We start from the raw sequence: 23,235 nt of genomic DNA on the forward strand, positions 1-23,235 counted from the left end.
GTATCAAGACAGGCTCATCAATTTCAGCATAATGCATAGGATGAACCCTCTTCTGTATCTGTGGAAAAATAGAAGCATTATCAACCATAACCTCATCCTCATCCTCATCCAACTCCCCAATCAAAACTCCCTTTGTGTCAGTAGTAGGCAATGCATGTCTTTTCCTCTTCAAGACCTCTTGGAACTGATCTTGAAACTCTCTTTTTGAGATGCCCAAAACCTCAAAAATAGTAAAAGTCACCTCACTGCCAACTATCTTGTCATTAAATATTTTCTTCATGTCCATAAATGTCTCAATATCAGTCCATCAATCTAAACCCTGGCTGCTTTTTCTCTAGGCTCTTGCCTCTTTTCTTTCTTTTGAGCATCTTCCATCTGTCGTTCTGGCCCTAGCCTCAAAGACGGTCCTGCAGTAGGTGGAGTAACAAACTCACCCCCTCTAGTCTTTTTTCAACAAGTACATCTACTCCATGAGACTTAGCCAAGGAGGCATAAATAGTGTACCTGTCAACATGCGAATCCCAACCTGTCTCAGATCTGATGCTAGAACCTGCACTAGTCAAAACAATTTGCTGAATTTTTCCCTTGTTTGCCGTCTTCATAGCATAAGTCCATAATGTTGACTGATTCTGTGATCCTTTCTCAATCTGGACTCCATATGCAGAAGCATCTCCTCTAGCTGCCGCATAAGAAGTACGCGCAGCCATGTCATCCACTAATTTCTTCATTCCGCCTTTCCCAAAATTGGTAGCAAGCAGAGCTCCTGTTTCAGTCAACCAGATCTTACCATCTTGTCCCCAAAATACCAAATTCTTCCTCCTTGCATCCTGAAAAGATTCACAATCCCTGCAATGCTGATGGTCCGTACTATCACACCAAATACATCTTCGATCTCTCCTAGGTGCACTAGGACCACTCCTAGGTGCAGCAGGAGCACTAGAAGAAATAGTAGGCGCAGTCGAAGCAAACTGCTCTTTCAATTTTGGTGTGCAGATCAGATGCTGTACGCTCGCGTAGTGAATGCCGGAAGGTCCCCAAGAACAATAGAACTCTACTTTTTGCACAAAATTCAATGTAAAAAGCATGAATGACATGAACAAGAGACCAATTGGGTGCAATCTCCCCCCATGCCTTGTGTGAGCGCTCCACAAAGCATGTATTTTATGTATTAATCATCTTCAAGCTCAAATAATAGCCCAAATTACAAAATAGCAAGCTTTTAGCTTTTGAGTTTGCTTTAGCACAAAATAGGAATAAAGCTAACGGACGGTTGCCAAAGAGTCTGGCATGCCCAATACAATGTCCAAGTACAAATAACATAATCATGCGCCCATGCGCATACAAAATAATAAATAAATATCCAACGCCTCAATAAATAGGCGCGACAAAATATAGGCACCATGCCTAAGGTATGCGCCCATCAAAATATAAGTAATAAACCGAATACTCGCTATCCTCCAATGCTTTCCTCCGCCACTGCTGCTATCTCTACACATCAACTGAAGCATTCACAATCGTTAGTAAAATAATACAATTAAACCGACAAAAGTGAATACCTAGCAGTCTTCAGCTACATAAATAAATCAACTGGTTAGAAATCAATCCTAACCTTAATTTATTATGAGTGCGCACTCTAAACTCATAAACACTTATTAATTTAATATGCATTTTGCGGAATCACCCACTATGGAATCACCCATATACACACTAAATTAATGAAATGGCCGAAAAGGACAGGCGTCCCCATCAACTTCCCGCACAAAGAATCCACTTTGTGTATGAGCCCCCCGGTCATCAAAGTTTACGGAATCCACCGTAAAACCTCACGGAATCCACCGTGGCGTGGAATCCACCATGAAATATGCATCCTGGCATCATACCCCCGGGGTGGGATAGCAATTGACCTCAATTGCTATTAGCTCAATGTGGAGCTAACAGAGTGGGGAAAGCATTTAAGTCTCTAGCGTGCATCCATTGGGCTTCTTCTACACGATGGTTCTTAAATTTGACTAGATATCTAGAATATCTTCGGCCAATTCTAGTGGTCATAAAATCAATATCTATGATAGCTTCAGGTTCAAGTATTTCAGTCTCTTCCTTTAACAAAGGTGGGTTTTCATAAACAAGGTGTACAGGTAGTTGGACTCTAAAGGGTCGTAATAAACTAATGTGAAATGTGTTGTGAATTTTCCAGTGAGGTGGTAATTCTCACTTGAATGCATTGTCATTAATTTTATGAATGATCCTAAATGGTCCATAGAATCTAGGGGCTAATTTGACAACTAGATGTCTATCTACACTTTGTAGTCTACGTTTTTCTATTCTCAACCAAACATAGTCATCAACTTTGAAATTCATTGCTTGTCTTTTCTTATTGACTTGATTGGTATCTGATTGCTGGGCTTTGGCAATCATGTCTTTAACCTCATCAAAAATAGTATTTTATGCATACTAGCAATATCATCAGCACAGGTATATCGATATTTTGAAGGCTCTTTTGCCATTCATGCAAAGTAAATATTGAAAGAAATATATTAAATTTTCCACAATATTTATAAGTTATGGGATACATATAGAAACATTAGCCACATGTACATATGTACTCATACACATAGTACGTATATAGTCACATGTCACATATACTCATACACATAGTATGTACATAGTCACATGTCACATACAACTTATCCTTGCTCCTTCTTTATATAATCATAAACACCTCTATGCACATATACATTACTCAACATTACATCTACTCTTGTATTCACGCATGTATATACACAATTCTTAGAACCAAAAGGTTTGAGGTACTCATGGTCCAATAACTTGTGCTAGTCAAATCTTTGAAGCATGCATCTTGAAAGTTGCAAAGCAAGACAAAGCTCTACCCAAAACTCATAAATGCTAAGGGACTTCCCCTCTTCATAGACTTGAGCACAAATAATATCTCCCCTTCAATGAATATTTTATTTAAGAGCAAGATAATTTGAGCAAGGTTCCAAGGAATCTCTTCATTTCCACATCCAAGATTTTAGCAACACAGTAGGACCAATCAACATCATTCTTGGGCTCAACTCAAGCTAGCACTAAGAGATGCCATTGGAAAACATTGTTAGGTGTCCTAGACATGACACTAAAAACCTCCTCTACAGGTGGGACGGCGACCAGGATAATTGGTCATCTCCCCCATGAATTGCTCCTTGTTTGGAAAACCTCCAAAAAAACTACTAACACCTCTAGGAAACTTTGCTAAGGTGTTGTTCATGTGTTCCAACTCAAGATTAGTGCTGGAAGATATAGGATTCCACATCTACACAAGCAAAAATCCATTACTACCCTGTGCTGATAAAACATATTATATGCTGCATCTATACCTACGTCTGTCAACGAGTCTATTCCTTTGTCTATACCTGTGTCTACATTGTCATCTAGACGCGTTGACAGACGCACAAAGTCGGACTATACTTTGCAAACTGTTATGAAAAATGTGCAAAAAACCTCCATAGATGACAGTCTAAAGCATATAAAGAGAGAGAGAGAGAGACAAACAAACAAAGAGAAAGCAAACAAGTTTGAGAGAGAGAAGAAGAACTCACCTTCTTTGCTTGTTCCGACGGGTGGCGGCTAGGTTGCAAGCTCCTTGTCCTCCTTCTCCCTTCCCTTGGTAGGTTGCTTGATTCTTCTTCTCTTCCTTGCTGTTTGGCTCTTGTTCTTTACTCTTTGGCTCTTCCTTCCTCCTGTCCTCTTTTTACTCTTATTTCCTTCCTTCATTGTCTTCATGAAATGATAGATAGACATGATTAGAGATGTCGAGCTCGAACTGTAGAAAACACACAAAAAACGCATGAAAGCACTAGTTTAAAAAGAAAGCCATAAATTTTTTAATTTTTTTTAAATATTTGCATGGCGCATCTGTTAGCGCGTATATATGCGCAGATAAGACATATTAGACGCACTGATAGACGCGCAATTACAATTAGACTGATTAAATGCTAGCTTTTAGTTGTTATTGGATCAACATGACTTTCCTAGTCTTTCAATATCAAAATGTTTTCCTCCATGATATAAGTATCAATGCATTTAGGGAATATGACATATATACCAAATGAAATCATATATGTCCTTATGATTCAAGTGTAATTATATCGTCATCTTCTACTAGTATGGAACATGCTAAGTCAACAAATAGTACATCCTCCAGTGAGAATGAGGCATTGCATCTTCACAATCAAGATGCTTGGCTACGACGGAAAATCAAATGTATGTGTGATCATTGTTGTGGATGTTTTTTTCGAGCACGTCGAATCACAATGTCACACCTCAGCATGTACGGAGAGTGGGACCAAGAAAAATACCCAGTAAATTTTACTGCTTTATTTGCATAAATATTATTGGTCTATGTTGCGTCTTCACCATTAAACAAAACCTCCTTTTTTTAATTGAGCAGGATGTGGTACCACATCCTCAAATGGTCCCTCCAGGGTGTCGAGAGGCTAAGAAGCGTCAACGCGAGGAGGTAGAGTCCTCAAGAAGAGTAGAGACTGATAACGATGATAGCAACCCTCTTCAAATGCCCCATTAAGTTTTGGAGGAAGAGATTTTGGACAACATGGTGCACGATTTATTTTCCCATGAGGTTCGGGGGGAGGGCACCACTAGAGAGACAGATGATCTGCTACACATAGCGTTGAAAAATCCATTGTACGAAGGTTGCACCTACTCCATTCTACGTGCATCTCTTGAGATACTGAACTTACAAACCATTTATGGTTGGATTAATGCTAGCTTGAATGCATTATTGAAGTATGTATCATTTGATATTGATACATACATGCTTCTAGACAATACTCGCGGTTTGTTAACTCTGTTTGCACAATATATGCAGGTTATTGTTAGAAATGCTTCCAAATGGAAATAAATTACCAACTAGAAGAGAGCAAGCAAGGCATTTCTTGGCATCTCTCGATTACATAAAAATCCATGCATGTGTCAATGACAGTGTCCTATTTGTGGTGAAGCAAGATACAACCAGGAGATGAAATCAATGGATGTGCCTCGTAAGTTTTTGCGATATTTTCCTATTATTCCACGTGTTCAACTTATGTTTAAGTGTGAATTTATTGCCAATGATCATCCTCCACTCGGCATGAGTCGGTAACTAGTTTACTTCTTTTGTTTGTCTTTAAAGTACACTCCATTATGAGAACAAGAAATAATATATTGTTTGTGCCTTAGATTCTCTATATTTTTTCGTCTCCCATATTGGACTGAACTCAAGATTAATCACCTGTTGGACCCCATACATATTTTCAAGAATGTGCCTCTACATTATGGGATCACTTAATCAGGGCTCGTGATTCTGTCAATGTAAGGGAGGATTTACGTAGCATTGGACATATGAGATGAGCTTGGCCATGCATCGGACCTACAGGAAAGATCGAGTTACCGCGTGCACCTTGGACGTTGTCGAAGACCGAATAAAAGATGGTGAAGCAGCAGATATGTAGCTTTCAAACTCCCACGGGATATATGAGATGCATCATCCATTACTTTTGTTTCCATGCGCAGCTCTGTGATGAATGGCTATCCAAGAATTATAGGATAAGAACATGAGTCTTGCACAAAGAAATGGAAATCCTCCTGTACATCTCCAATAGAAACCCTGACGCTAGGACAGGCAGCATACAAATCACATGCAGTGTTGTTGGCGGCTCTCATACGCCACCCATGCTCTACATCCATAGGCCATCTATTACTTTCATAAACTCCACGAACTATGAGATTAATCTCTGAACCATGATCCACCAAAGCAACATAAGGCACCTGTTTCTCTCCAATTTTTACCATCGTTTCTGTAGTTGCCCTAGCCCAATGACTCTGCGAAAAGTGACTACGTTATATCAAGACAGGCTCATCAATTTCAGCATAATGCATAGGATGAACCCTCTTCTGTATCTGTGGAAAAACAGAAGCATTATCAACCATAACCTCATCCTCATCCTCATCCAACTCCCCAATCAAAACTCCCTCTATGTCAGTAGTAGGCAATGCATGTCTTTTCCTCTTCAGGACCTCTTGGAACTGATCTTGAAACTCTCTTTTCGAGATGCCCAAAACCTCAGAAATAGTAAAAGTCACCTCACTATCAACTATCTTGTCATTAAAGATTTTCTTCATGTCCATAGATGTCTCAATATCAGTCATCAATCTAAACCTTGGCTGCTTTCTCTCTCTAGGCTCTTGCCTCTTTTCTTTCTTTTGAGCATCTTCCATTTGTCGTTCTGGCCCTGGCCTCAAAGACGGTCTTGCAGTAGGTGGAGTAACAAACTCACCCCCTCTAGTCTTTTTAGCTGCAATTGGATTTTCTTCATCCCTCTTACGCTTCTCCTCAACAAGTATATCTACTCCATGAGACTTAGCCAAGGAGGCATAAATAGTGTACCTATCAACATGCAAATCCCAACCTGTCTCAGATCTGATGCTAGAACCTGCACTAGTCAAAAAAGTTTGCTGAATTTTTCCCTTGTTTGTCGTCTCCATAGCATAAGTCCATAATGTTGACTCATTCTATGATCCTTTCTCAATCTGGACTCCATATGCAGAAGCATCTCCTCTAGCTGCCACATAAAAGTACGCGCAGCCATGTCATCCACTAATTTCTTCATTCCGCCTTTCCCAAAATTGGTAGCAAGCAGAGCTCCTGTTTCAGTCAACCAGATCTTACCATCTTGTCCCCAAAATACCAAATTCTTCCTCCTTGCATCCTGAAAAGATTCACAATCCTTGCAATGCTGATGGTCCGTACTATCACACCAAATACATCTTCGATCTCTCCTAGGTGCACTAGGACCACTCCTAGGTGCAGTAGGAGCACTAGAAGAAATAGTAGGCACAGTCGAAGCAAACTGCTCTTTCAATTTTGGTGCGCAGATCGGATGCTATACGCTCACGTAGTGAATGCCAGAAGGTCCGCAAGAACAATAGAACTCTACTTTTTGCACAAAATTCAATGTAAAAAGCATGAACGACATGAACAAGAGACCAATTGGGTGCAATCTCCCCCCATGCCTTGTGTGAGCGCTCTACAAAGCATGTATTTTATGTATTAATCATCTTCAAGCTCAAATAATAGCCCAAATTACAAAATAGCAAGCTTTTAGCTTTTGAGTTTGCTTTAGCACAAAATAGGAATAAAGCTAACGGACGGTACCCAAAGAGTCTGGCATGCCCAATACAATGTCCAAGTACAAATAACATAATCGTGTGCCCATGCGCATACAAAATAATAAATAAATATCCAATGCCTCAATAAATAGGCGCGACAAAATATAGGCACCATGCCTAAGGTATGCGCCCATCAAAATATAAGTAATAAACCGAATACTCGCTATCCTCCAATGCTTTCCTCCACCACTGCTGCTATCTCTATACATCAACTGAAGCATTCACAATCGTTAGTAAAATAATACAATTAAACCAACAAAAGTGAATACCTAGCAGTCTTCAGCTACATAAATAAATCAACTGGTTAGAAATCAATCCTACCCTTAATTTATTATGAGTGCGTACTCTAAACTCATAAACGTTTATTAATTTAATATACATTTTACGGAATCACCCACTATGGAATCACCCATGTACACACTAAATTAATGAAATGCTCGAAAAGGACAGGCGTCCCCATCAACTTCTCGCACAAAGAATCCACTTTGTGTATGAGCCCCGATCATCAAAGTTTACGGAATCCAATGTAAAACCTCATGGAATCCACTGTGATGTGGAATCCACCGTAAAATATGCCTCCTAGCATCATACCCCCGGGGTGGGATAGCAATTGACCTCAATTGCTATTAGCTCAATGTGGAGCCAACAGAGTGGGGAAAGCATTTAAGTCTCTAGCGTGTATCCATTGGGCTTCTTCTACACGATGGTTCTTAAATTTGACTAGATATCTAGAATATCTTCGGCCAATTCTAGTGGTCATAAAATCAATATCTATGATAGCTTCAGGTTCAAGTATTTCAATCTCTTCCTTTAACAAAGGTGGGTTTTCATAAACAGGGTGTACAGGTAGTTGGCCTCTAAAGGGTCGTAATAAACTAATGTGAAATGTGTTGTGAATTTTCCAGTGAGGTGGTAATTCTCACTTGAATGCATTGTCATTAATTTTATGAATGATCCTAAATGGTCCATAGAATCTAGGGGCTAATTTGACAACTAGATGTCTATCTACACTTTGTAGTCTACGTTTTTCTATTCTCAACCAAACATAGTCATCAACTTTGAAATTCATTGCTTGTCTTTTCTTATTGACTTGATTGGTATCTGATTGCTGGGCTTTGGCAATCATGTCTTTAACCTCATGAAAAATAGTATTATGCATACTAGCAATATCATCAGCACAAGTATATCGATATTTTGAAGGCTCTTTTGCCATTCATGCAAAGTAAATATTGAAAGAAATATATTAAATTTTCCACAATATTTATAAGTTATGGGATACATATAGAAACATTAGCCACATGTACATATGTACTCATACACATAGTACATATATAGTCACATGTCACATACTGATACACATAGTACGTACATAGTCACATGTTACATACAACTTATCCTTGCTCCTTCTTTATATACTCATAAACACCTCTATGCACATATACATTACTCAACATTACATCTACTCTTGTATTCATGCATGTATATACACAATTCTTAGAACCAAAAGGTTTGAGGTACTCATGGTCCAATAACTTGTGCTAGTCAAATCTTTGAAGCATGCATCTTGAAAGTTGCAAAGCAAGACAAAGCTCTACCCAAAACTCATAAATGCTAAGGGACTTTCCCTCTTCATAGACTTGAGCACAAATAATATCTCCCCTTCAATGAATATTTTATTCAAGAGCAAGCTAATTTGACCAAGGTGCCAAGGACTCTCTCCATTTCCACATCCAAGATTTTAGCAACACACTAGGACCAATCAACATCATTCTTGGGCTCAGCTCAAGCTAGCACTAAGAGATGCCAGTGGAAAACATTAGCATATCCTAATCATTAGTAAAGGTGCATCTACTTTTGTCCTATATAAATGTGATAGTCTCTCTTTGATGCTTAGCTTTGAGAGAATCAAAGTAAAATTGATATGTAGCATCTCTCAAGAGTTCCCACCTACCTTAGCAAGAGGATCCAAGTCAAATGTTCAAGCTGCTAACACACAATGATAAGCAACAATGTCGATCAAGAGGTTGGGACCCTCGAGATGGATAGCTATGTGCAACTCCTTTTGGAGGAGGGTTTTATACAAGAGGGGGTGATGCTCTAATTCTGAGTATAAACCAGGTTACATGAGAGAATGATGGAGAGAAGAGGGATGTTGTTGCAGTGAGTTGGATTCGATTGAATTGTTTTGGTGGTACATTGCTATTCTACATTGCTCATGATTGAACAATTTCTATATTTACTATCAACTTGATGTATATATGATTTCTTCTAAAATGGGCATTGAGAGTTGCATTTTCATTTGATTTTGTTGACTTGGGATTGATCCTTAAGTTCTGTGGCAAGTGCACAACTAGGAATAAGCCTAAGTGGTCTAGCGTTCTTCTTGGGCAACATCTTTAGTATGACTCATCATGACTAGTAGTTGCATGGGGCATCCTTCAATATGGATAGGCATGTGGTTCACAAGAAAGTGCATGAGGCCTTGATTTTTAGGAAGGATATCCATCATTTTTTCCACATTGGCCATTTGGATTGAGACAAAATTTTGTGGAGTACTAGGGAACTACCTTCTTATGTACATACTTCAAGCTAAGTTGAGTAACACCTTAGTAGGATCGAGATTATGCTCTATGCTAAGGTGATAGTTGTGTGAACACAAGCATTTGTAGTACATGGTGCAAGTGAAACTCACGAGTCACTACATGGTCTATGGACTAGAATAGATGTAGCTAGTTTTCCAAGTAGCTCAACAAGATAGAGGTACTCTGCAAGTATTACCTTTTTCAATGTCAGCATTTGTATACATGGTGGTATTACTTTTTGATTATAAGTCACTTGTGGATGAGGAAAGGAGAAAATTGACACAAAAGAAAAAGGTTTGTAGGTGATAAGTCTAGCAAGACATGTTGAAGACTTTTAGAGCTAGCAATGCGGGTCGAGGGCTAGAAGTTGTACTTTAGGTGTGAAGACGTGGGTGCATAGAGCTGAGTAAAAGCATTTACAAGTCTAATATTTATGTGAAAAAACCTTGCATGACTATTGATTAATAAGTGTGTGCACCCATAATGTTCTCCTGATGATGGTAACTCCATGGTTTTTTTGTGATCAAAGATAAAAATATCTTCTACATATGCTTCTTATGGGCCTTGGGGTGTAGGAGCTCATTTCCAAGTGAGTAATACTTATACATGGAAAAAGCAATGATCATGGTGATGCCATTTGCTGATAATCTTAGAAGGTGGTGTACTCTCTCAAGTGCCTCTTGTTAGATATAAGGAATGACAACAATAGCAAAAATGGTATTTGAAATGTTGTGTAGTTACTCTAAAGCAAGATTACACCTTATTTTCCAAAGAGTAACTTTTATGTAGATTTTGATTATATAAATGTAAACGGTGATACAAAAGATAATGTTTATGTAGATTTTGATATAAAAATGGAAATGATGATAGGCAAGAGAATGTGGGTAAGTTCAAAGCTTCACAAGAGACAAATAAGCATTCTATGAGCTAGATTTCTATTTTTGGATTATGTTAGCACAATTTTTTATGCATTTCTCTTGAGATAATGAATATTCCCAAGTAGTGTTTCCACCGTACTTTTATATAAGTGTGAGTTGATAAGGTTTGATGTGGATATAAGATAAGTGTGATACAAGCTAACATTCATAGGTTGAGGCTAATAGAAAAATGGTGATTTTGTGCTAGGCACTGCATTAGAGAGCATGTATGCTAGGTGTGCTATGCTTGTAAAAATGCAATAAGTGTTCAAAAAACACTTATAGCACTACATATAGTCTCTTGGATTGTCCGAACTGCTCGATATTTGGACCTGGACATTATGATAAAGCTTTGAAATTCTTCAGGCACAATCAAGATGAAGATCTCTCTCTAAATGGCTTATGCCAGTTTATGCACTTACAAGTGTCTAGGTCTATGAGTCAGCAAACATAAAAACACATTGTCTAAATTAGTGCTCAAAAGTGGGAAATGAAGATAGATAGATAGATAGATAGATAGATAGATAGATAAGTCTATGAATAAACAAATATAAACACATGTTGTCTAAATCAATGTTCCAGTAGTGCGGGAAATGCAATGGAAGATAGTGAAAGAGAAAGATAGATCTAAGAAACACACAAAGAGAGAGAGAGAGAGAGAGAGAGAGAGAGAGAGAGAGAGAGAGAGAGAGGGAGAGGGAGAGAGAGAGAGGGTGTGTGTGTGTGTGTGTGTGTGTGTGTAAAATTATAAATCTTGACAAAGGTGGAGAAGTTAGCTACCCATTCTTGCAAGTTGGGATGATAGCCCTAAGACTATTGAGCATGAAAAACCAAGATAGTGTGCAACATGAAAATTAGGTTCTCCTTTGCACTTGTCCAATCTTTGGAAGAATCATAACAAAACTTTATTAATCAGTCGTCGCCACCCAATGATAAGCTCCAATAACACCATCCCAAAGCTGATAACATGGAGTTCAAACATCCCTCAAAATGGTGGGACAATCACAAAAACAAGATTAGTTTGCCCCAATATATTTTATTATGGTCATGACGTATTCCACATCTGCAAAACATGAAATCTTGTGAGCTCTCATAGATACATGGCTTTTTCTTTCACCCCACTTTAACCACCGGCCAGTGCAAGGTCTCTAGTTTTCAAACACAAAGTGATAGTAGATGCCTTGTGGTTTGATTGCTGGTACAATCCAACCTAGGCTTTTCAAGAGGTCAAAAAATTTGAATCAATGTGTCCACACTCAAATTAAGCACAGGCGAGCCTCAAGAGGAGGAATTGTCTTTCTGAAGGAGACTGCTCATATTGTGAGACTGATGAAGGCTTGTGCAAAGCAAAAGGATATATTGAAGGGCACAAAGCCACATGAGGACATTTGCAAATGGGGGTTACTTGAAAGAGGCCCCTATATTGCAAGCATTTTACTAACTATGTATGCTAAATGTGGTGCTCTTGCAAAAGCACAACAAGTACTTGAAAAACATATTGTTCATGATGGATTTTCTTGGACTACATTGATTGCAAGAAACACACAAAATGGTCACGGTGATGAAGCTCTAAAATGCCTTGATAAGATGTGGCATTATCTTTTTCCATTTCAAAGCCAACACGGGCCCATAACTAGCAATGACTCGGCACGCATAGGGGGACCCATGCATATATTTATCCACAACCCACTACATGGGTGCCATAATATCATCTTTCTTCACCATGATTCATAACAAATACCCACTCTCTCTATACGATAATCAACCCATACACTCCCTCTCTCAAAATTAAAAAATAGGAATTAAAATCACACACACCCCTCTCTTCTTCCTGTTTTTTCCTTTTTTCATCAAGTCTTCCCCCCCTTTCTCAAAACCAATCTCTCTCCCTCTCTCTCTCTATCTCTCTCTCATTCTCTCTCTCTCTCTCTCTCTCTCTCTCTCTCTCTCTCTCTCTCTCTCTCTCTCTCTCTCTCTCTCTCCGCCCCTGCTACCTAATCATGCATTAATTCTATTGTGTTGCAATGGTGGTCTTCACATGGACTCGGTATTCACCATGTGATTTTCTAAAGGCCTTCCAATACGTCATCTTCAGGTCATTTTTGGTTGCCCTCCCTACTGTGTGGTTCTATGTGTGGTCTTCCTCATCTAGTTCTTTAGGATAAAGCCTACATGGATGACTTGTCTTCTCAACCTCCAACATGCCCCAGCCACCCAGCGTGCCCCCTTGTCCTGCATTAAATAGTGTGCCCCCACATCCAGCATTGAACAACTTCATTGATTAAACCAAGCAAGGTAAGATTTCAACAAAAGTAGACTATATGCCTTCACTGATTAGCTTTTCTATTGCAGTATAAATAGCAACTCACTCTGAAAATTGGCTACCAGATTTCTATCATTTTAAAGTGTAGCACACCTAGGTTATATCCCATCATTGTTTAATCCCAAAAATGCTTCTAAATATTAGAATATTATTTTGAGGTGCTTGGAAGGGGATTTGTATGTGGCCAATAAATTTGTGGACATGTACTACAAATGCTACTCCCTTGCAAAAGCACAACTAGTGTTTGACAATTTACTAGTGTGTCAAGATCTCTAATCTCTTCCATTTCCACCTCTAATGGTATGGAAGAGTCACTAGTTCCATGGACTTCCCTTTTTGCCAACTCACAAAGTGGTTTAGGGAATCTAACACTATGCAATAGGGAATCTGCCCCATCACTAACTAGTGGTACCTTAGCAAGTCTATTCTCATCTACCACCACTTACGACTTGGAACATGTCCCAATAGAACCTTCCTTGCTAACAATGGTTTTCCATACACATATACATCATCTAATGCTTAACGGATCTTAGCAATTGCACTACAATACCCAACTATGTGAGGCACTAGCATCAGATGTATTCTTGGATCGTAGTCATGTATTATTGTGTACATATTAACCATGGTCATCAAAGTCTTTTCATCTAAAAGTTCATCATCATTAGTGGATGATTGTGCCCTCTTAGCCTTGCTTTTTCTTTCTAATATTTTCTCTAACTCCCATGGACTTTCCATGGCCTATTAATCTCAAAATTCACTCCATGGGTGCTCCCCCATAGTAGCACAAACTTGAGCATGGTGTCACTTTTGGGGCAAAGGCTAAAATAGCTAGCCACATGACCATCCAAAGATTCTACTAAACCATTTAGGATCGATAGAGTATCTTTTAAGTTATGGAAATTTCCTACACTAATCATCATGCTAATGATGAAGGCTGTAGTCCTGCCCAAATTTAGTATCCAACGCTTCAAGACGGCTCTCGATTAGAAACAAAAAAAGGATCTCTTATAGCGAAAATTCAAAAACCACTACTCATTGGCAATGCCTAGCAAAGGCACAACATGTGCGGACCAAAACTGGGCCAACATTGGCTCTCAGGATCTAGTCGGGCCTCTATGCTCAACCAAAACATAACAGGGCCTCGTGGCGAGGAGCGTCTAGAGACTAACCATACTAATCTAACTTAATCACATGTTTGTACTATTTATAGTTTAATGGAACCCTTTCCCACCCCTCACAAAGAGTACCCAAACATAATGGTGCCTTCCACCTCGTAGCACATACACAAGGAGCACCCCTCAATTGACTGTCCTGGTCCATTATGGCTCTCCTACACCTTGGGGATTGTTTCCAAGATGCGCCCTTCAAAAACATAAAGTACATATGACACATAGTCCTCCCATTATAAAAATCATTTCAAGAGATAAAGTATTATCCTCACTAAATCAATCCCCAAAAAAATTAACGTACGAAACCTATAGCTTGGGACTTCTCACACTCTCAACGTGATCATTATTTATGAAACCAAGTGGTATGTAATCCAAGAGCTAATACTTGTTTGATACCATGTATATGGAATGCAATGCAAAGGTGAATTCCCATGAGTGAACAACTAATTTATTTAATCAAACTAGCAACATGGATGTGCACAACCAATTCTTTTCATTTTTTTCATGCAAACAATGTATTTGCAACATTGCTTGCATAGGGATAGCACTGGGTCTACTCATGTACTGAACCCTTTACCTTTTAAGATAAACATATCTTATATGTAATGTGCATTATAAAAATCAAAATTTAACCTATATTTAGCAACCATAACCCCTCCCCTCTCTCCAATTTAATGTGATGCTTGTGGTGGTAGGTGTAGAGAATGCTTTCATGTCATTTTCTTGTGCTAAAAGCAATAAATCATGCACCATAACATGGAAATGAGGCTAAAGTGCAGCTAAACCTCATGCCTTAAACCCTACATACATTCACAAACACATCTATAAATTTTTGTAATTTTTTGACATATAAAATCTATTTTTCTCTATGTATTTATTAATAATTACTATTATTTTATAATTTTTTGATCCAAAATTATTAGGATTACTAATATTCTCCATTATCTTTCATTTCATCTTATAAGAACATGATTTTCCCTCCTGGACCTAGAAAATCCTCTTATCTTTCCACCTAATTACTACTTTTAGGCCTTTAAATTATTAATAACAATCACATTTAACCATGAGTTCTACATATTATCACTCGCAACCCTCAAAGATATGTCAAACAAGGTTGATACAAATTTTTATTCCATATGCACTTCATTTGGACCACACATTATAAAAAACAAACAATTTTTTTTCATGAAATGGACACATCACTAAATTGCATGTTTCATGTCACGAAAATTGAATGCGTGGACAACCATTCAACTCGCTATTGATCTTTACACAATCCTAGATATCAATTCTCAATGTCCTTTCAATATTGAATCAATCTGGTGCATGCCGGACAAGCATTCTTCATCCCGTTCTTCTCTTTCTATTGCTCGCATGCATGGTCTCTTGGAGGATAGAGATGAAGGAGAGAGAAAGACCGAATTCTATGTTTCCTCTTTAGGCCACCATTCCTTGTGCGGAGACCGGAAATAGAGAGTTAAAATTTGGAGAATTAGGCATGCATCTTCATATCTATGGGTTGCTTTTTGGTTCCAAATCCCCCTCTCTAGAAAATCATCATGGCATGAGGATGGCACCCCTTCTCTACTTCACGCCCAAAAAAACAGTCCCCCAAAAGTCCAACCTCTAGTTCCTGTCACATCTAGTATCTGATTCCCTTCTGAAAAAAAATTTGGTGTCTGTCTTGAAGTCTAAACTGTCCGGAACTTATCCTACTTCAATCCGACACCCAAAACAATTATGAAAAATCCACAACCACTGTGAAGGTCGACTTTTTGATGTCCTTTGAATTCTCTTCTTCCACGGTGGCCACTTAAAATTATTGAATCCACATATTTCGTTTTCAACGATCTTTAAATTCCGCTTTAAATTTGTGCCATTGGACAATTCTCTGGCTCTTTTTCTAGCTTAAAATCCAGCTCTCATTTGCATATATACTTGTAGAGAGGCTGATACATTTTTCCCATTAAACTACTTTATCTCATATCCTACATCTTGCAAAGCATACATAGCTGCAATATCAAGTTCTTCATAATCATGCCTTCTTTGTTATTTTTGGGCGTGCTACTGCTATGATTTCAATAGCAAGACCAGTTGTTGTATAATATCTCGTGAACCAACGCCTCATAAATCCCCCATGATTATGCTACTTTTGTCGACCTTCACATTAAGTTCACTAATGTCGAAGCATGTCAGGTTGAAGGTCTATCATAAAGGTAAGAGGGTGTATGAAGATTGAGAGATTAAAAAAGATTTAAAAAAAGAAAATTTAGAATTTTAAAGATTTAATGGAGATAGATGGAGGTGAAATCGAGTGACTTTATTTCATACACCTTAGTAGATCAATTGATCTGCAATACATCTGATAGATCTTATAGATACACCCAAGACAAAGGCACATGTATACACTTGGGACAATAGCGTGATACAAATTAAAAAACACGTATTGATTCGAGATTTGAGTCCTTTACTAATAATTGATTTGAACACCTACCCATACCTAGACCTTACATCAACATTGCTTCAAACATAGACTTGGATGCTTATTATACCCCTTAGGGAGTTCACCATTCTATATAGTTTTTGATTGGAACTTTACCTCTTATTTGAGCCATCAATAAATGAGGTCTTAGGAGCCTTTAAAGGTTGTAGTACCCTTCAAAAGTCAAATTGAAAATTTCGGGTTGCTTAGTAGTACTAACTAAGTATGACCCTTCACATTAAAATCTCGGGTTGTTCATCTATGACGGGCGTGCCGCGTGCTGAGAGAGACACAAAGCGGCCCAAACTTCGCAATGAATGCTAAGAAAGGGTGGTGGATTCCTTGCGCGAGTTCCCGGATGGTGTGCGAGTTCCAATGAATAAATGATGGAGCAGCGCTAAGAAGAAAGCAGAAGAAACCCCCGCTCCCTAGTCCCCCGACAATATAATCTTATGATCTCCTTATGACCATCGTAGCTGGCGCCTCCCTGGCGGCGGCCACCCTCCGCATCAGTACCGAGTCCATTGCCATCTCCGACACCTCCCCAGGCCCCAGGGTGGATTCTCTCTCTCTCTCTCTCTCTCTCTCTCTCTCAATTTTGATCCGTGCTGTGGATGTTGTTGACAGGCAACTGTCTAGTTCGATCCCTACTATTTATGAATCGTCCCACATCGAGGCATGGAAACCTAATGTGAAAGCAGTCAAGGAGAAGGCAGTTCTTTTCATATGCCAATTATGGAACGTGGGACGTGTTTCCAATTATTCTTTTTTTTTTTGTAGGAAGCTTTAAAGTTGTATTAAGATAAAACAAAAAGTTTACAGCTGGTTAAGGGGGGGGGCTGCTTCAAAACTGGGAAGCTACCATTATTTAGGTGTACAAAATATCAGCTTTACAAAACCAACAGACCATATCAAGTCTTAGTCATCAGATGTGATCATCTTAAGATAAGTAACTCATTGTTCAGCCTTCTTCTTGATATGCAGCAATATGCCTGCCATATCCACAGTGGGAGCTGAAATCCCTAGTCCCTCCTTCAAATTGTCCTCATGCTGCTTGAGAATGGTTGCTGTGTCTTTCTCAGCCTGAAAAAAAAGATCAAATTTAAGGCCATGTATAGGATCCACATCAGTATTTTCAAACATTTTCTTATTCATGCTTATCCAAATATTCCACAAGTAGTAACTTTTGATCCAATTCCATATTGGGGGAGGGAGACCATATATTTCCCCCAGTAACAACTCCTTCCAAGTGAGTTCAGTGGGGTGATACTTGAAGACAAGGACCTGCAGAAAATACCAGATGTTAGAATTTTTAGGGCAGTTAAGGAATATATGAGGGATTGATTCTACCTGTTGGCCACACCTTATGCAAAGTTCATTCCCCAGACCAACTTTGAGTGCTCTCTCATTAGTCCAAAGACTTTTGAGGGTAATGAGCCACATAAGACAAGACATCTTTGGTTGGATTGAGGGAGCCCAAATGTTACAGAACCTGTAATTCCACTGTGCTACTGCCCAATTAATATGCAATCTGTTATTCAGTTTTTTACAGAGCGGAGCATTGCTTTCTATTAGGCCGGGAAGGGGTAGAAGAGGTTTGTCCCCCAACAAACAGATTCCCCTGTGATTGAAGTGGTGGTTAAGATTACTCATTACAGGCATGTTAGGTCCCCACAAGAGTATCCTTTCAGTTAACAAATCCAGTTCCTATCTTTTTAGTTTGAATTTCCGCTTTAGTTGTGTTCCAGTCATCCACCTTTTAAGGGCTGGATCCCAAATGTCCCTCCAACTTCTAATTTCTTTCTTGAAGAGCTTGTGGGCTGAGTTGAGCTGATTATCTGGAATGGCTCCCTTAAAGAAGTTGAACCAGATGGAGTTTTTGGAACACCAGGGCACGATGAGATTGGGATGGGAAGAGGGGATTAAGAGGTTTTTGTACTTGAACCAAGCCTCTTAGAGTCCTTTAGCCAGAGGCGAGCAATCTTTAGGTTTCAGTTTGACAGGACAAATAGTTATTGTTAGTGGGTCTAAGCCTTTCCATTTCGGACAGCCCTTTACCTGAAATTTGCCAGTGGTTGCCTTGATTAAAGTTATCCAGTCCTCTTCTTTCCTTATGATGCTTCTTGCTATCCATTTGGCTGCTAGTTTGTCAGCCACAATACTAGGATTGGGAAGACCAAGACTGCCTGATTTCTTAGGTGTAGTGCATATAGCCCAAGACACTTTAGGTACTTTGAACTTTTCCCCATACCTACTCCATAGAAAATTTCTCCCTAGTTTCTCTAGTTGCTTCATTCCTGACTTAGATGGTTTCTAGCAAGCCAAAATATAGATTGTGGATGGAATTAGTATGTGTTTAGGAACCAAACATCTTCCTACCATATTGAGCTGCAGCCCCTTCCAATTTTCAAAATTTCCCCTGATTTTTTCCAAAACCCGATCCCACCTTTGTTTCGTTGAAATCCCAAAGCCCATGGGAATGCCTAGAAGTCTGAAAAATTTACATGTTTCCAGCTCCTTGCACTACAAGGAATTGGACAATTAGCGACGCCGATTAGCGACGGCGGATATCGGCGTCGCTATTGGCGTCGCTATTGGCGTTGTATTTGCGACGAAAATAGCGACGCCAATAGCAACGCCGCAGGAAAAAAAGCGCGGCCGAAACCAGAGCGCCGTTTTCATTTCTTTTGTTTCGCCTTTTGAGAGCGAGAGCGAGGGAGAGAGCGAAGGCTTTGTGAGAGAAGAAGAGGAAGAGACTTGCTCCGCCGCCGCGGCCACCATTGTTCGCGAAGGAGAGGAGGAGCCCTCGTTGCAAAGAGAAGCCGCCCACGCTCGCCATATCTCATTGGTGAGTCTCCCTCTCTCTTTCTTTTGCTTGTTGAAGGTTTAAATCATTCTCTTTTGCTTATTTAGGAGAGGAAATGAAAGAGAAGGAGAGGGAGAGGGAGAGAGAGGAAGAGAAAGAGAGGGAGAGGGAGAGGGAGAGGAAGAGGGAGAGAAAGAGAGCGAGAGGGAGAGGGAGAGGGAGAGAAAGAGAGGGAGAGTGCATTCTCTCTCTCTCTCTCCCTTTTGCTTGTTTAATGTTTAAATAACTTTCTTTTTTGCTTTGTTTAGGAGAGGAAACGAGAGAGTAAGAGAGAAAGAGAGGGAGAGGGAGAGGGAGAGGGAGAGGGAAAGAAAGAGAAAGAGAAATAGAGGGAGACAGAGAGGGAGGGGGAGGAAATAAGAGAGGGAGAGAAAGAGAAAGAGAGGGAGAAGAAGGGAGAGTGTATTCTCTCTCTCCCTCTCCCTTTTGCTTGTTTAATGTTTGAATCACTTTATTTTTTGCTTGTTTAGGAGAGGAAATGAGAGAGAAAGAGAGCGAGAGGGAGAGGAAGGGGAAGGAAATGAGAGAGGGATAGAAAGAGAAAGAGAGGGAGAGTGCATTGTATCTCTCCCTCTCCCTTTTGCTTGGAGGATGTTTAAATCACTTTATTTTTTGCTTGTTTAGGAAATTAGAGAGAAAGAGAGATAGAGAGGGAGAGGGAGAAAAAGAGAAAGAGAGGGAGAGGGAGAGGGAGAGGGAGGGGAAGGAAATGAGAGAGGGAGAGAAAGAGAACGAGAGGGAGAGGGAGAGGGTGAGAGAAAGAGAGGGAGAGGGAGAGAAAGAGAGGGAGAGGGAGGGGAGGGAAATTTAAGATAATAGACTTATTGATAATGGTATGCAATGTGCTTTGCCATGGGCCACGTACTTCATCAAAATGAACCCAAAATTATTGTTATAGAAGAAGAAACCCTTAAATTGAGTATAGGATAATTTCTCTCAAGTCTTATGACTATGAGTAGAATTGATTGAAATAATTTTTATTACTATAGTTATAAAATTTCATAGATAGCGCGCATTAATTTTAAAATGGATTACTTATACTCAAAGCCGAGATATAACAAATAATTATCTATCGGGACATTAATTTTAAAATGGATTATCTACAAGGCCGAGATATAACATCGGAAAATCTCTCAACTACTATATACAATGCAAGATTTATGGTCAACTTGCAACTTGACGTATATCTCCATAAAGCTATCCATTTAAGCCTCGTTTGCTGTAATGTAGATAAGATGGCAAATGAAGAAGGTCTTATTGTTCAAGACCGTGAGACGTATCTTAATCAGCGTGTCCCATGTCCTTGCTCTCAATGCAAGTTGGCAATTAGACGAAAACGCCGATTGTCTATAAAACACGTACGACGATTTGGTGAGTTTTAATCTGAGATCATTGATCAGGCGATTGCGGATTTTCAGCAAACGGTAATTTGAAGTTAGCATTTTTCATGCATTGTACTCTCAAGCTAATTGAAAACCATACACAATAAGATTGGGTCTTGTTGTCAAATTTTGTATCCAGGGGGGTGATGTCTCGACCCAAGGGGGAGTGCACCCTTTGCAGCCAATTAGAAGAGTTCGTGGACGTGCGATGGATGGATTGCAAGAGCCAATTGACCACTCGCAAGGCCCATCTATACCATCAATGCCAGAGGAGACAGACAACCTTCCCGACTTGCCTACAATCTTGGAGCGTGAGATGGAGGCAATGATCGATGCATTGATTCCCATGGATGTTGAGACATCTGACCCTCTTAGAGAGGAAGCATCCATACCATTATATGATGGGTGCTGAGTATCTCGGTCGAAGACATTGCTTGCACTCTTAAGTGTGCAAGCAAAATACGGTTGGAGCGATACGAGTGTGACTGAGTTATTTAGGTACCTTGCACACAAACTTCATTGTTTTTTTAAAAAACAGTATTATCACAAACATTTGTGTTTTTCCAAGGTGTTTTATGAATTTTTTCAGGTTATTGAAATATCATATATTGCCACTTGCAAACACCATGCCTGAGTCTCGTGATGATGCACGATATGTTTTACGGAAGCTTGGCATGGACTACAATAACATCCATGCATGTATCAACGACTGCATATTGTTTTGAGATGAATACGAGACTATGGAGACATGTCCAAAGTGTGGTGCTCACAGGTATCGACAGAACTTGCAAGGGCAAACCATCCCTCAAAAAGTTCACAGACACTTTTCGTCCCCCGCATAAACCACATGTTTCACACGTCTGCCATGGCAAGCTTGACAATGTGGCATGTGCAGAATAGGTCCACGGATGGAGTTCAACGAATATTAGCAAATTCGCGCGCATGGAGCCACATTGACTCTACCTTCCCAGGCTTTGCGCGAGAGCCAAGGAATCTTCGGCTCGGTCTCGCCATGGATGGTGTGAACCCATTCGGTCTGCGCTCGACTTCTTACAGTGTGTGGCCTATAGTGCTTGTCAACTACAACATTCTCGTGATGGCTCGCATGAGGGAGTTGTGCCAACAAGTTTTTCGGCACAACGTCCTGGATCATTGGAGGAACATACCGGAGGGGAGCAAGGACTACATAGTAGCATCCTTGCACGAGGAGTTCCTGGTGCCAGCCGCAGTGGATAGATTCTCTACGGGCTGGATGATGGATTGCATGTGTGCATACATGTCACATAGACGATCCGATGCACGCAAGGCAATCAAGAGTGGGGCTCCAAAGCCCGAGTGGTTAGATGCACACGATTAGCGCCGACTGAGGGAGGAGGCTACAAATTCGCCAGGACGTTGGAGTCAGCAGCGGGAGGCGGCGAGGGCACGAATCAAGGCCGAATCGGTGCATCTGATGCCAGGAGGCATATTCCACGGTGGATTCCGTGAGATTTTACGGTGGATTCCGTAAACTTAGATGACCGGGGCTCATACACAAAGAGGATTCTTTGTACGAGAAGTTGATGGAGACGCCTGTCCTTTTCAGGCGTTTCATTAATTTAGTGTGTACATGGGTGATTCCATAGCGGGTGATTCCACAAAATACATATTAAATTGATAAACGTTTATGAGTTTAGAGTGCGCACTCATAATAAATTAAGGTTAGGATATATTTCTAACCAGTTGATTTATTTATGTAGCTGAAGACTGCTAGGTATTCACTTTTGTCGGTTTAATTGTATTATTTTACTAACGATTGTGAATGCTTCAGTTGATGTGTAGAGATAGCAGCAGTGGCGGAGGAAAGCATTGGAGTCTAGCGAGTATTCGACCTATGGATTATATTTTGATAGGCGCCACGCCTATATTTTATTATGTCTGTTGAGGCATCGATTATTTATTATTATTTTGTATGCGTCTATGCGCAGGGATATGTTATTTCTATTTGGGACATTGTGTTGGGCATGCCAGGGTCTATGGGCACCGTCCATTAGCTTTATTTCCTATTTTTGTAAAAGCAAACTCAAAATCTAAAAGCTTATCATATTTTTGTAAATTGGGCCATTATTGAGCATGAAGATGGAAATATACATAAAATACATGCTTTGTGAAGCGCTCACATAAGGCATGGGGGGAGATTGAACCCAATTGGTCTCTTGCTCTTGTCGTTCATGCTTTTTACATTGTTTTTTGTGCAAAAAAGTAGAGTTCATTGTTCTTGGGGACCTTCCGGGATTCACTACGTGAGCAT

The 23,235-nt window shown here is 39.8% G+C and overlaps 1 long non-coding RNA gene across 2 annotated transcripts in view; it reads left to right on the forward strand.

Moving 5' to 3' along the window:
• Positions 1 to 23,235, forward strand: part of LOC148031264 (uncharacterized) — a 145,665-nt gene that overhangs the window by 118,430 nt on the left and 4,000 nt on the right. The window contains exon 1 of one of the 2 annotated variants that reach the window (XR_015691984.1): positions 17,130 to 17,253. The exons of the other annotated variant lie outside the window; for it this stretch is intronic. This is a non-coding gene — a long non-coding RNA (uncharacterized LOC148031264). Of the gene's footprint in view, positions 1 to 17,129; positions 17,254 to 23,235 lie in introns of those variants that run through there. 2 annotated transcript variants of the gene reach the window in all.

Source organism: Lygodium microphyllum, chromosome 9 (assembly GCF_053477565.2).
Source record: "Lygodium microphyllum isolate KBCC chromosome 9, Lygodium_microphyllum_v1.1.10, whole genome shotgun sequence".
NCBI lineage: Eukaryota > Viridiplantae > Streptophyta > Polypodiopsida > Schizaeales > Lygodiaceae > Lygodium > Lygodium microphyllum.